The sequence below is a fragment of the Physeter macrocephalus genome, chromosome 1 (genome assembly GCF_002837175.3).
Source record: "Physeter macrocephalus isolate SW-GA chromosome 1, ASM283717v5, whole genome shotgun sequence".
In the NCBI taxonomy this organism is placed as follows: domain Eukaryota; kingdom Metazoa; phylum Chordata; class Mammalia; order Artiodactyla; family Physeteridae; genus Physeter; species Physeter macrocephalus.
The window spans coordinates 25,230,911-25,245,741 of NC_041214.2; the positions used below are offsets into that span (position 1 = coordinate 25,230,911).

General features: G+C 42.7%; 1 pseudogene; it reads left to right on the forward strand.

The window, feature by feature from the left end:
- Window positions 1-11,050: 11,050 nt before the first annotated feature.
- LOC112067037 (60S ribosomal protein L17-like) lies at window positions 11,051-11,622 on the forward strand (annotated as a pseudogene).
- Window positions 11,623-14,831: the final 3,209 nt, after the last annotated feature.

Consider the following 14,831-nt stretch of genomic DNA (forward strand, 5'->3'; position numbering starts at 1 on the left):
TCCAGTCCTTACAAGAACCCTAGGTGGTAGGTATTATTATGTTTTATAGAAAATCAATGAAGTTAAGAAGCAATCCCAAGATTATACAGTATGTTATTCGTTTTCTTTGCTGTGTAACAAATTACACAAATAGCAGCATAAAGTAACACACATTGATTATTGCACAGTTTCTGAGAGTCAGGAGGTCAGGAATGGCTTAGATGGGTCCTCTGCAGATCTGAAATCAAGGTGCCAGTCAGAGACGGGTTCTCATCTGAGGGCTTGACTGGAGAAGGTTCCACTTCTAAGCTTTCTCAGGCTGATGACAGAATTTATTTCCTTGTGGCTGTAAAATTCAATACAGCTTACTTCTTCAAAGCCAGCATTGAAGATAGAGAGTGGTCTGCGAGGGACATGGAGTCTTATATATCATAGGTATGGGAGTGACATCACCTTGGTTACATAGCATAATGTAACCAGAGGAGTGCCAACCCATGACTTTTACCACACTCTGTTGGTTAGAAATAAGTCACAGGGCTCACCTACACTCAAGGAAAGTGAATTACACAGAGACATGAACACCAGGAGACAAGGCTCATGGGCTCATCGTAGAGTCTGTTCGACTCACACAGTTAGTAACTCTCGTGGAATTGGAGACCACTTCTATCCTATTCCAATATCCATTCTCTTTTAATTTAGCTATGAAGCCTCAAAAATATAAAATAAGTTTCTAAAAACGTAGAGCCTTCTGAAAATGGAATGTACTGACCACAGAGGTCCTAACTTCTCTGTCACTAAAGATGTCCATGCTTAAGGGGGACAGTCATCACATGTGGATGTGGCTGAAGGGGCTTCCGCTTTAGCCAGAATATCATGGGGCAATATGGGGGTTTGGGGAGCAGTTGTCGAGTTAGGTGACTTCCGAGGTGTTTCCCAAACTTGCAGTTCTGATAGAACACACAGAACTTGCCGTTCTGATAGGCACATCATAGAATCACAGAACGTTATGGCTGAACAGAGCCTTTGAGATGAAGCCCAGCCCCTGCACCTTACAGATGAGGAAACTGAGGTTAAAGAAGCCAAAACTTGTTTCAGGCTCAGCGAACACTGTTGGTGACAGAAAATAAATGGACTTAATACCTGTCTTCAAGAAGCTTACAATCTAATTGGGAGAAAACAGTAAAAAAGTAACATAATAGACAATAAACAAGTCCTGTGATGAAATATAATTTCAGGCACCCCAGAAACGCAGAGGAAGAGAAGAAGCTCAGGAGGGGGCAAGTTGTGGGAGCAGATGATGGGCTTAGATCCAGACCTGTGGACATTGAGTACTTAAGGGACATCCAGGTGATGGTCTGGTCCGGGGCTCCTCAAACCTTAATGTTCACATGAACTCACCCAGAGACTTTCTTAAAATGCAGCTTCTGATTCCGCAGGTCTGAGGTGGAGCCTGAGATTCTGCATTCCCAACAAGCCCCCAGCGGGTACAGATGCTACTTGTCCTCAGACCACAGTCTACCTAGCAGTCTAATAAAGCAGTTGATAAACTGTTCTCAGGTATTCACTCTCCATTCCTTTCCCCCCTCATCCCATTGTCCTCTCTCTGCAAAGGGACAAGACTGGAGGCGTCTGCCAGAATGAGGAGGAGAGACACAGACTGAGGGGGTTTCCAGGTAGGAGCACGTCCACCAGAGGCCACGGGATACAGCCACGTTACCTGGGAAGGGAAGATGACCCTTCGTTGAGGTAAAGGCTTCATCTACTATTTCTTACCTTCAACTTACATTTACTAACTTTCCTTTCTAAGGGGATACAAAAATGAACGACTCAGCCCACCGATGCAAGAATTTAATAATGCAGATCAGTGAGCCTGATAAGCCAAGAATTGTGGCCTTGAGGGCAAATGATATGACAGGTTTCAGTGCAGAGGGTGAAAACCAAAAGGAAACAGGTAAGGGGTAAGATACTAAAAGACGCTAAAAGGAGAATCAGGGCTGAATGACCAAGAGGCTAGAGTTAAAAGACAGTCTCCTAAGATGTCCTTTCCCTTTATCAAGATAGCCCATGACCCACTCTAGATAAGAGTAAGTTACAGACATTCTGAATCTACAATCCTCTGAGACTATTTTCTCCAACAGACGCTCTCAGCCCAGTGCTCATGTCACATGAGTTCTTCAGGGACCTACAAAAATGTTTGAGGCCAGAATATAAAATCATTGACCCTCAAATGTGAAAAGAAACCAGCAAAACATAAATTAATAAATGTTTATTGCCAAAATACAACATTCTTTTAACCTTTTCAATTGTTCAGTTTAGTATTCATAAAAATTCCATTACACCTGAAAACCATTTGTAAGTCAGATTTGCTCACTTTGCAGAAACTCCTGAGCAGGCACGATGATTGCCAAGAAATCCTAGCAAATTGTCAATTAAGTAAGTTTCCAGTAGCCAATAATTTCTAAAGAAATCTTTGGCTTATTTTACAGCCAAATAGTTCTCTCTAATGCAGGCTTTGGGTGTGTATTAATACATACAATGTCTGAATGTGGTCTGAAACCTGGTACTGACCTTAGAATGTGACAGTTCTTTGTGAAAAACTGTAAACCGAAAAACAGAGGTGGATCTCCAAGTGACAGTAATTGTCCAGGTGCAAATTATAGAATTTTGGGGGTCTCACTCAAAGCAGTCTAAGGACAAAAGAGATGAACTCATTCATTCATTCATTGAACACTTTCACTGAGCACCTACTATGTGCCAGGCACTGTCCTAGGCAAAGCAATACAACAGTAAAGAAATGAGATAAAGCAGCAGGTAGCAATGTAAGGTAAGGTACCGGGAGATGGAGCTCACTAAGCCCTGCCTGCTGCACCCACCAGAGGCAGGGCCAGGTGAGCCCAACAAAAGGAAAACAAAAGGACCTCCAGGATGCCTGCCGTGGAAGGCCACCTTGCTTCCTCAGAGAGAAGGAAGGAAATTCACATTGATTAAGTGCCTACTTTGTGCCAGACTGTGCTAAGTGCCATGTCATTCATTCCTGTTGACCACTCCCCGCAGCTCTGTGGGTCTCTTAATTCACAAATGAACAGCAAGGAAACTGAGACCTGCCCCAGATCAGACAGCTGGTTAGCAAGTGGGTCACTCAGGACTCAAGCTCAGGTCTGTCTGACGCCAAAACCACACTTCTTCCCTCAGACACCCTTGCTGAGGGGCAGCCTGCCCTGACCACTGCATGCTCGGGAAGTTCCCCGAGCTGGCACTGTTGGTGAGAGCCAGAGACAGGGCAAGGTTGGCGGGGGGGGTGGTCACTGTTAGTGCTGTGCCTCTTTGTCACTTCCTGGGCACAGAGGCCCCACCCAGGCCCCGGCTCTGTCAGAGAACCCCTGAGAGAAGCCTTGAAGGTTCTGGATGTGCCCAGCATCTGCCCTTAAATAAACACCTCTCTGGCCAGGGCAGGGTAATCTGGCATCTGGGGAGAATGCCACCCCTGCCCTCTCCAGAACCTCTAGTCCTTCAGATGGTTACCTGTGGCTGCAGCGATTCTTCACCTCGGGATCCGAGCTCAGTGTCCTCTACATCCATGAGCAGCATGTAGAGGGCTCCTTCCCTTCCTTGAGGTCCTCAGCTCAGGTCAGCTGCTCCCCCAGCAAACCCCAGGCCTGAGACGACAGTGCACAATCCTCTCCCGGGCTCTCTGCTCAGCTGGCCTCTCTTCTCTCCTGCCCACACCCACCACTCCTCAGGTGATACTGAGCCCTCTGTCTCTCAGGACCAGATGCCAGAAGCACCAGGAATAGGGCGTCTTTCAAGGGCGACTATCCGATGGGCCTTCACAGCTCACTTCCAGACACCCCACCCAAGGGTCCTCCTGTGTAGGATGCTGGGGAAATGGTTAATGACCCCACACCTGTCTTGGGCATCCCTTAAAAGTGGGTGAAGAAAGCAGTTGGCCTTCTGCTTAGTTTCCTGGCTTTCATCCCCTTTTCTTCAGAGTATTAAGTGTGAAGGAAGAGGCAGCGGTAATTACATTTCTTTTCCCTCCTGCAAAAGAGCGGTTCTAGAGAGTTGGGAGCAGGGGGTGGCAGGTGTCCTAGACATGATATTTGGACTCTTTCCTCCTTGGTACCTAACACGGAAGTCAGTCTTCGTGTCCTCCCAGGGGCTGCAGGTACCACAGCAAAGACCTGGCCAGAAGCCAAAGCTAATCAAAGCAAGGGAAAGCCATCCTGTCTTGTAGCAACAGCAATGGATCCCAGCCAATGACAAAAATACTCCAATATAAACTCTCACTCTCTCTCTCTCCAGCTGGCTTCCTTTAGCAGATACCACCAGTCGCCTACTCAGTATGCCTTCTCCTTGTCTTCCTTCATTGTGTTCAAAGCCTCCACTACCTTGCAGCTAGGCAGATGGAAAGATGCCAGCTTCCCCTTCATCCTGTGAGGACTTTGGACAGAGTTGACTCCAGATAACAGTGGCCGAAGTAGAGTTTCAAAATGTGAAGTCCATCCGTTGAAAGAGACCCTACAAGTCTCATTCCTTTAATCTATTTGGGATTTATTTTTATAAATGACACTAGATATGAGTCCTCTTTAATTTTCTTCCAGATAGATAGCCTGTTGCACACATTATTTATTAAATAAATCACGCTTCTTCCATTGAATCGAAATACCACATTTTCATATGTAAAATCATCCTAGCACAGGCAAACTATTATATATAGGATAGATAAACAAGGTCCTACTGTATAGCCCAGGGAACTATATTCAATATCCTGTGAAAGACCATAATGGAAAAGAATATGAAAAAGAATATATATATGTATAACTGAATCACTTTGCTATACAGAAGAAATTCACACAACATTGTAAATCAACTGTACTTCAATAAAATTTTTTTTTAATCCTATAAAATGGGATCTATTCCTGAAGTGTCCATCTGTGTTTTGATCTAAATGGCCATCCCTATGCCTGTATCATACTGATTTATTATGGTGGCTTTTTAGTTAAGCAGATGCCTCCTTACTATGCTTCTTTTTATACTTTTGCTGGTTGTTCATAGGCATTTTTTCCTCCATATGAAATGTAATATCATCATAATCAATTATCCCCCCAAAAGCTCTCATTGGAATTCTAATCGAAATTGCATTGACATATTAGTAACGACATAATTGATTTTGTTTGATTTTAACACTTCCAATCCAAGAACATGAAAGTTTTTCCAGTTATCAGATGTTGATTTACATCCTTCCATCTCCTACTATCATTTATTTTAGAGGTTCTGTACCATTCTTATCTATATTTTAAATTTTTGTTGATGTTATCAATGAAATGTTTTCCCATTTCCATGTCTTATTTCTAGAATAAAGAAAAGCTTGTGTCCCACATCACCAAGGTCTCTTATTTCCCCTTCATTCTCTAGGAAAAATTCTTTTCCTAGAAATTTTTAAAACTAGAATTTCTTGGTTTTTCTAGGTGTTGAATCATATGATCAGTTTACCTCTTTTTTCTCCATTGCTTATACTTACTACAGTAAGTAAGTCCCCTACATATGAATGAGTTCTGTTCCGAGAGGGCGTTCATAAGTCCAGTTTGTTCGTTAGTCCAACAAAGTTAGTCTAGGTACCCAACTAACACAATTGGCTTTATAGTACTGTACTGTAATGGGTTTATAATACTTTTCACACAAATAATACACGAAAAAAAAACACAAAAAATAAAACATGTTTAATCTTACAGTACAGCACCTTGAAAAGTACAATAGTACAGTACAACAGCTGGCATCCAGGGGCTGGCATCGAGTGAACGGGCAGGAAGAGTTACTGGCTGGAGGACGGGGAGGAGGTGGGAGATGGTAGAGCTGAAGGATCGTCAGCAACAGGAGATGGAGGGCAAGCTGCAATTTCACTCACGCCAGACGTTGATGGAACGCATGTTCGCAGCTTCAAAAGTTTGCAACTTGAAGGTTCGTATGTAGGGGACTTACTGTATTTTATTTTTATTTTGTCTTAGTATATACAACAGAACCTCCAAAATAATATAGAATGATAAAGGTAATAGTTGGCAAGTCTTTTCTGAATTTCATTGACTTGCCTTCACCATTTCAGTACATAGATTGATGTTTCCTATTTTGTTTTCAAAAAAGTCTTTTGTTTTAATTGAGGTATAGTTGACCTATAACTATATTAGTTTTAGGTGTACAACATAATGATCCAATATTTGTATATATTGCAAAATGATCACCACAGTAAGTCTAGGTAAAATCTGTTCCCATACATAGTTACAAATTTTTTTTCTTGTGATGAGGACTGTTAAGATCTACTTCTTAGCAATGTTCAAATATGCAATACAGTATTATTAACTATTGTCGCCATGCAGTGCATTACATCCCCATGGCTTATTTATTTTATAACTGGAAGTTTGTATATTTTGACCCCCTTCACTCATTAATCATATTTAAATAGCTTTTCTTAACTGCTGTTTATTTAGAGGGTTTTTTTTTTTTAGGAATAACTGCTGCAGTTGTTTTTAATCAAGTTTTTTTAGCATTTATTGCTCTGATCATATTTGCTTTTCTCTTATTTGCTGATATAATTAATTATTGATAAATTTCAACCACCCTTTCCTTTTCTCCTTGGTTATAATATACCATTCACTCGGTACTTTGCTGTATTTATTTGTACATGTTAGGTAGGCCAATTACATCTCCTGATCTTGGAGAAGTGGCTTCATATAGGAGACCTCCTGTGGGACCCAGCAGCACACTCCCCGCTGGTCACCAGAGCTTCATGCTCTAGGGGTGCCCCTCATCTGGGTTGTGTGGGCCTTTCTGTTGTGGTAGGGGTGACTGCTGTGGACCCACTGGTCACTGAAGCTGGCACGCAGCCCAGTTGGCTGCCAGGCCCTGCCTCGTGTGGTGGTTGCCAGCCTCCTGTTGGGCCGGGCCAGGTCCCCGTGCAGCTGGCCGCACAGCCCAGGTGTCCAGGGCTGATGACGGCCCATAAGTGGGGGGACTGGGTCCCAAGACTGGTGCTGGCCTGCCGGTGGGCAGTAAGCCCCTGGCACTAGTCGGCTAGAGGGAGGACTCCAAAATGGCACTTGTCATCACCAGTGTCCTCAGGATAGAATGAGCTCCCCCAAAATATCTGCTGCTAGCATCTTTGTCCCTAGGGGGTGTCCAAATTGCTTCCTGTCTCTCCAGGAGGCTCTCCAAGATCAGCAAGGGGGTCTGACCCAGGCTTCTTTCAAAGTATTACCTCTGTGCGAGGACTCGGAGCCTGTGAGATTTTTGTGTGCACCCTTTAAGAGCAGAGTCTCGGTTTCCTACAGCCCTCGGGCTCTCCCGTATGCAAGCCCTGCTGGCCTTCAAAGCCAGGCATTCTGGGGGCTCATCTTCCCGGTGCAGGGCCCCCAGGCTGGGGAGCCTAATGCAGGAGTCAGACCCCTCACTCCTTGGGGAGAACCTCTGCAGTTGTGATTGTTCTCCTGTTTGTGGATTGCCTGCCCCAGGGGGATCAGTCTGGACTATACTGTGTCTCCACTTCTCCTACCCATCTCTTTGTGGTTTCTTCTTTGTATCTTTAGTTGTGGAAAATCTTTTCTGCTAGCCTTCGGGTCATTCTCATCAATAGTTGCTCTGTAAATAGTTGTAATTTTGGTGTGCCCATGGAAGGCGATGAGCTCAGGGTCTTCCTACTCCACAATCTTGGCCACATCTTTCTCTATAAATATTTAAATGGTTATTTAAATACCTACGTAATAGCCTCGATTTAACTCTCACAGAGCCTAAAATATTTACTACCCAGACACCTAGAGAAAAAGTTTGCCAACCCCTGGTATTTTTTTTTTTGATAGATCTTTATTGGAGTATAATTGCTTTACCATGGTGTGCTAGTTTCTGCTGTAACAAAGCGAAACAGCTACATGTATACATATATCCCCATATCCCCTCCCTCCTGCGTCTCCCTCCCTCCCACCCTCCCTATCCCACCCCTCCAGGTGGTCACAAAGCACCGAGCTGATCTCCCTGTGCTACGCGGCTGCTTCCCACTAGCTAGCTATTTTACATTCGGTAGTGTATATATGTCAATGCTACTCTCGCTTCACCCCAGCTTCGCCCTCCCACCCCATATCTTCAAGTCCATTTTCTTTTTTCTTTTTTAACCTCTTTATTGGCGTATAACTGCTTTACATTCAAGGCCATTCTCTATGTCTACCTCTTTATTCCTGCCCTGTCACTAGGTTCATCCGTACCATTTTTTTTTTTTTTTTTTTTTAGATCCCGTATATATGTGTTAGCATACGGTACTTGTTTTTCTTTCTGACTTACTTCACTCTGTATGACGGACTCTAGGTCCAACCAACCCCAGTTCTTGATTTTCAGCTAGGTTGCTGATGATTTGCATGTAATATTCTCTTACTGTTTCAATCCACCTTCTCTGTTAGTTCTGTGTCTTTTCTCACTCCTAATCCTGTATATTTTTGCTCCCACACTTTTGTCCTTAATCAGGCTCATGAAGAATTTATTTATACGTTACCAATCTTTGCAAAAATCTAGTTTTTCCATTTATTTATACATTCTACTCTTTCAGTTTTCTATTTAATAACTTTAACTTTTGGCTGTGTAACCACATTTCATCATTATTTTGGACACCGCTAAAAAAATAAAACTCTTCGACATTATCTAGGACATAAGGCTTTCTTATCACTTAGAATGTTTATTTTTTACTTATTGGAAGAGCTCTTTTAGACTCATTAGACATAAATTTTAATCACATTTAATCATATTTCTCTTATGCATCCACAAAAGAAAACATAAAATCACTTAAAGTACTTGTAAGATGTCTTCTGATTGAGAGATCAGCTCTTTTAAATCATCATCCACTCAGGCATCAATGTTCCAATTTTTCCACGCAATTTTGTCCTCCGTGGTGGTGACACAGCATTTCCTAAGAGCGTCCCACAACTGTTTCCCAGATTTTCTTCCGAATTGCTGATACTCACTCTTCAAGGTTTTTTTTGTTTGTTTGTTTGTTTGTTTTTTGCGGTGTGCGGGCCTCTCACTGTTGTGGCCTCTCCCGTTGCGGAGCGCAGGCTCCGGACGCGCAGGCTCAGCGGCCACGGCTCACGGGCCCAGCCGCTCCGCGGCACGTGGGATCCTCCCGGACCGGGGCGCGAACCCGGTTCCCCTGCATCGGCAGGCGGACTCTCAGCCACTGCGCCACCAGGGAAGCCCCACTCTTCAAGTTTTGATGCTAGTTCTCTCTTACTGGAAGTGTCATTCAAAGTATTGCAGACATCAACCAGTATTCATAGCCCTTCTTCAAACGGTGCTTAAATGGTTTTTTGACTGGCATCTCAAGGGATTTCGATCATGCCACCAGGAAGAACAGCCAAGTTCTTACAGGCACAGGTAATAACAAGGTCACACTGCTACATGGTCAACAGAAATTGAGGACATGTTCTGATTTAAGAGATGTCAAAATAAAAAGGAAAGTGGGCCTTAGAATTGATGCAATATGGTAATCCTCACTTCCTGGCTTATTTTGTTTGATTTATTATATTTTATTCTAAGATAGGCAATGTTTATTTTCAGTCCTTCTATAGTAATAAAGATATTTAAGGCTATGGATTTTTCTGTGAGAATAGCTTTTGCAGTGACTATTAGGTTTTAAGATAAAGCATTATTTTCATGGTTTTAAAAAGACTGTAACTTCAGTTTTGATTTTGGATTGTACCAAGTGTTTTCTATTTATTTTTATTCTCCATGCAGTGATATTTTGGTAACTTTCCAGTCTTTGTTTTTAATTGTATTGAATTACGACCATACAATTTGCCTGTAAAATCTCTACCTTTAAAAATGTAATAGGATGACCTTTTTTGGTAACATATAACTAGTTTTATAAATTTTTGTGGACATACACACATATGATATTTATCCCAAGAAAATGAAATTAAAATTAATGAAAATAAAATCCGCTAATAATTAAAATCAGTTTGATAATTGTTTCATTCAATTCCTCATTGTTTTAACTTATTTTTTTTCTACTAGTTATGAAAGCAAAAAAATTAAGAAACTTTGAGAAGCCTGCAGTTTCTGGGTAATATGGAAACAAGTGGGTCTGGGGAGTGAGGTTTTTTGTAACCACATGGTCAAGCAGAGCTCAGAAGCAACCACAGCGTTGGAAATCGGAACAGAGATATTTCTGTGGGTTTGTGACTGACAGGGTCATGAAGAGAGCTTCTAGGATCCTGGTAATACTCTGGGTTGATTTATTATTATTATTACTATTATTATTATTACTACTAACTTGTAGGTTACATGGACATATTCAGTTTGTGAAAATTGTATGATTTTTATACATTTCTTTATATGTATTATTCTTTTTTAGAAGTTTTTCTTTTTTTAGTGTAACCACAAGGTAAAATTATTTAATGTCATTTCTTCTTTCTTTCCCTATTCCCTGCTCTCTTCAACAAATATTGATGTAGCAGAAATATTGATTCCACCTTTAGATCTGTTTGGGGAAAACTGCTTTATGTTTTTGCTGCTTCTTTCTTCCTAGGTCTTTTCCCATATGTTAGTCAGGATGGTTTAACCTACAGTTAACCCAACATTTCACACAAAGCCCTATACAGGTCAGGAGAACTTCCTCTGTCTTGTTTTCATCTAGAAAACTTCAGAGTAGCAGAGAAAGAGGAATCTGGAGAGTCTGCCTGGCTTTTAAGAGCCAGGTCTGCAAGTGGCTTACACCACTTCCGCCCTCATCAGATGGCCAGAAACCAAAAACTGCAAGGGGGCCTGGGGAAAAGGAGCTATCATTCCGCTCCTGGTGATGTGACTTAATGGCCTGGAAGAGCATGCTCCATGCGTCAACCCTGCAATCTTCCCAGCTGTTCAAGATCTCTCTTAATCCTGCAAACCAGCTCTTAAACTCATGAAACTGGTATCTTAATCCGTTTTCCTTCATCATAAAATCAAACGATGTAAGTAAACATTTTGCTTTGTTAAGAAAAGACCTGTGCTTCCTTTTCCAGTAAGCGGCCTGAGGTGACCTCTAAAAACGGTCTGCTATTCACTTGACCCAGAAAACCCCACAAAATCATGCAAGTCAAGAGGTTCAAATCTTCGTGTTCACTTTAAGAACACTCGTGAAACTGCCCAGGCCATTAAGTGTATGCATATCCGAAAAGCCACCAAGTATCTGAAGGGTGTCACTTTAAGGAAGCAATGTGTGCCATTCCATCATTACAGTGACGGAGTTGGTAGGTGTGCCCCAGGCCAAACAGTGGGGCTGGACACAGGGTCGGAGGCCCAAAAAGAGTGCTGAATTTTTACTGCACATGCTCAAAAATGCAGAGAGTAATACTGAACTTAAGGGCTTAGAGGTAGATTCTCTGGTCATTGAGCACATCCAGGTGAACAAAAGCCCCCAAGATACGGCACAGGACTTACAGAGCTCATGGCTGGATTAACCCACACGTGAGCTCTCCCTGCCACATTGAGATGATCCTCACAGAAAAAGAACAGATTGTTCCTAAACCAGAAGAAGAGGTTGCCCAGAAGAAAAAGATAACCCAGAAGAAACTGAAGAAACAAAAACTTACTTATGGCCTGGGAATAAATGCCGCAAAAAATAAATGCAAATAAAAGTAAAAAAAAAAAAAAAAAAGACTTGTGGTTACAAAGGAGAAAAGGGAGGGAGGAATAAACTAGGGATTTGGGATTAACAGATACACAAACTATACATAAAATAGACAAACAGCAAAGACCTGCTGTATAGCACAGGAACTGTACACAGTATCTTGTAATAACATATAATGGAAAAGAATCTGAAAAAGAATAGACAAATATATATATATGTATGTATAACTGAGTCACTTTGCTGTACCCCTGAGACACTGTGAATCAACTATACTTCAATTGAAAAGATTAAATTTAAATTTAAAATTTTAAAAAAGAAAGCAATAGGATTCCAGTGCTTATTTCTAGTTAGGTTTGAAGTGGGAAAGGGAGAGTCTTAATCATCAATTTTTACTTATTTAACATCTCTCATTTTTCTTGGACATTCCTTAACACTCGTCCAATTTCACCTTTGATAGTCTCATGGAATCCATATATGAAAAGAATCAAGCTCATGTGTGGCTTGATCATCTTCTCCTCCTACCTATTCAAACACATCCTGTGAGGCCTAATTTTTGCCCTGCTTGCTAGATGCAATTGAAGACAAGTCTCATGGTTTTATGGTCAATCATCACCAATAAGAAAGAAAAAAGAATTTTCCAGCTATGCGTAGTTCATGAAAATAGTCTCAGTTCAATAATTAAAATATCCAGTCTTACGGAAGAGTCACAAGGTTCGATTACATTTAGAATGACATCTTCTTCCTGTCAGACATGCTTTGAGAAGGAAATAGATGTGGTCAGCTCCTTTTCTGTTTCTTCATCTTGAGTTTCTGTTCCCCTCCAACCCCTAGGCTGCATTCACCTCTTCTAGGCTTAGAGCGCAGGGAGAAGCCAGGGGCAGAAATGTTCTTATTACACAGAGATTGTCATGAGCTGGTGCATCGAGAGGATTAATGCCAGCACGCCTGGAATAAGGCTGAGCTGTTTTACTCAGATACGAAATGCACCAGCATGGCACTGACATGCCAAGGCATGATTAATAGTGTCACTTTATAACCATGTGTCTGAGGTAGTTTGTACAAGCTTGTCAGCATCTTTATGGATAACAGTGAGGCTGATGATTTGCACCTGGTCTTGGTGAGACCCCCCCCCACCTCCCCCCAAGAACCTTGGCCCTTGGAGCTGGCTGCATAGCGAAATTATACCCACGTGACCAGCAGAGTATGAGAAACCCTGGCCCAGACACTCCTCTGGGCTCCCCGGTTCCTAAGTGTTCCGTGCAGACATCAGTGGTTCCTGAGCTGAGAGAGCAGGGGCATCCCACCTCAGCCCTTACAGAGGAAGACACCTGGAACTTGGGCTCTCCTGACCCCTTGCTGTGAGGCCGCCCTTGGCTGAGATGTATGTCCTGGCTTTAATGCTGATGCTCTGTTTCATCCTTTTCCTGCAATGAACTGTAGATTGATAAGCGCTGACTACTGAGGTCCTGTGAGTCTTCTTTCGCAACCCTAGCCCGCCTGCCACCGTAGTGCTGTGACGCCAGCACTTCCTAGGATGGGCAGCTGTATACAACTGACTCTTTGTTTCAAGGGACACTTATGTGTGTTCTTCAGAGACTCCTCAAAGGCTGGGTTTCTCCCACAAACCTCACCCTTCAGGACCCAGCCACACTCTCTCCTGACTTCACTTTGCCCTTTCAGGCAACCTTCCTGGTTGGCAGCTAAGACAGCCTTCCTGGGCAACATCTGGTCAGAAGGAAACATGCTCTTTGCCCCAGTCAGCCTGGGGAGTGAAGGTCATCCTTATGCAGCAACTTTTCACTCTTCTTTTGGTGAAAAGAAGCAACAACGGTCTCTTACCTTTCTGATGTCTTCAGCGTGACTCAAACATCAATCCGTTGGGACACATGTCAGACTCGCTTGTGGCCCCCCTGAAGACCTCCCTGGGCTTGAGGTAAAAGAAAAATGTCCCACCTTTCCAAATAAAAATCCTCTAATCTCTATTCAACCCTTTTATATCCTTGATGCTGAGGGGATAAGAGTCCCAAAATGGTGTTAAACACTTTGTTGCAAGTCCTACATGGTGGTGTCATACCCCACTTTGTAATGTAAATTAATATCATGGTCTTAAAGCCCTGGCCAAAAGTGATACCAAAAAGGGGCTTCCCTGGTGGCGCAGTGGTTGAGAGTCCGCCTGCCGATGCAGGGGAGCCGGGTTCGCGCCCCGGTCCGGGAGGATCCCGCATGCCGCGGAGCCGCTGGGCCCGTGAGCCATGGCCGCCGGGCCTGCGCGTCCGGAGCCTGTGCTCCTCAACGGGAGAGGCCGCAGCAGAGGGAGGCCCGCGTGCCGCAAAAAAAAAAAAAAAAAAAAAAAAAAAAATTTATTTTAACATCCTATTACACTGCTGTAAGTGGAAAATCAGGATTTGAACCCACACCTAGCTGATTCCAAATTCCCTATTCTTTCTATTATGCCAGACAACCTCCAAATTCAAATTCAGAATTCCATTTAGAATTTATTTAGTACTTTTGGGATAGTCTTCATTTTGGTCCTGGAAAAGATGTCCTTTCAAATGTGTCTGTGCCACATCCTTCTCTTCTCAGTGATTTTTGTCCACTTTACCCAGATATGGAAAACCAAAGGAAGCTATTAGTTTCCCTTTCCTTGGTCAAGTGGAAAAATTTAACTAGCTCCTCTTCTCAATGAATAAACTATAGTCTTGTGGCATCATTCTTTCCTTAGAAAAACAGGGAGGTAGGGCGGAGCACAAAAAGAAAAAATATCTTCTCAACAAATGCTTAGAAAAAGAATTTGAAAGCTTTTGCTGCTGGTTACTGACTCTGAAGCCCAGGATTTCCAAATTTTCATTTCCAACTGGGGCCGTATCAACAAATGTGCAAATCTCTCTGCGTCCTGCGGGTGATGTTTCTGTATTCATTGTGGGCAGTAAATTCATGGCTCTCTGACACCCCTTCTCACTCTGAGTTTTGGCCATGTGGTCAGCTGGTCAGAAGTCACTAGGGAGATGTCTTTCCACGGTTTAATTATTTCCCTCACTCATTCTGTCCACCTCGTCCCACAATTGCTCCATAATAGAAGCAAATAGAGAGATAATGTTGTATGAAACACAATAGTTCGTCTCTTTTTACTGCAAAATAATCAGTCCTCCTCAGTAGCATTTACCCAACCATATAAAAGAGCCAGCAGGGCTTCCCTGGTGGTGCGGTGGTTGAG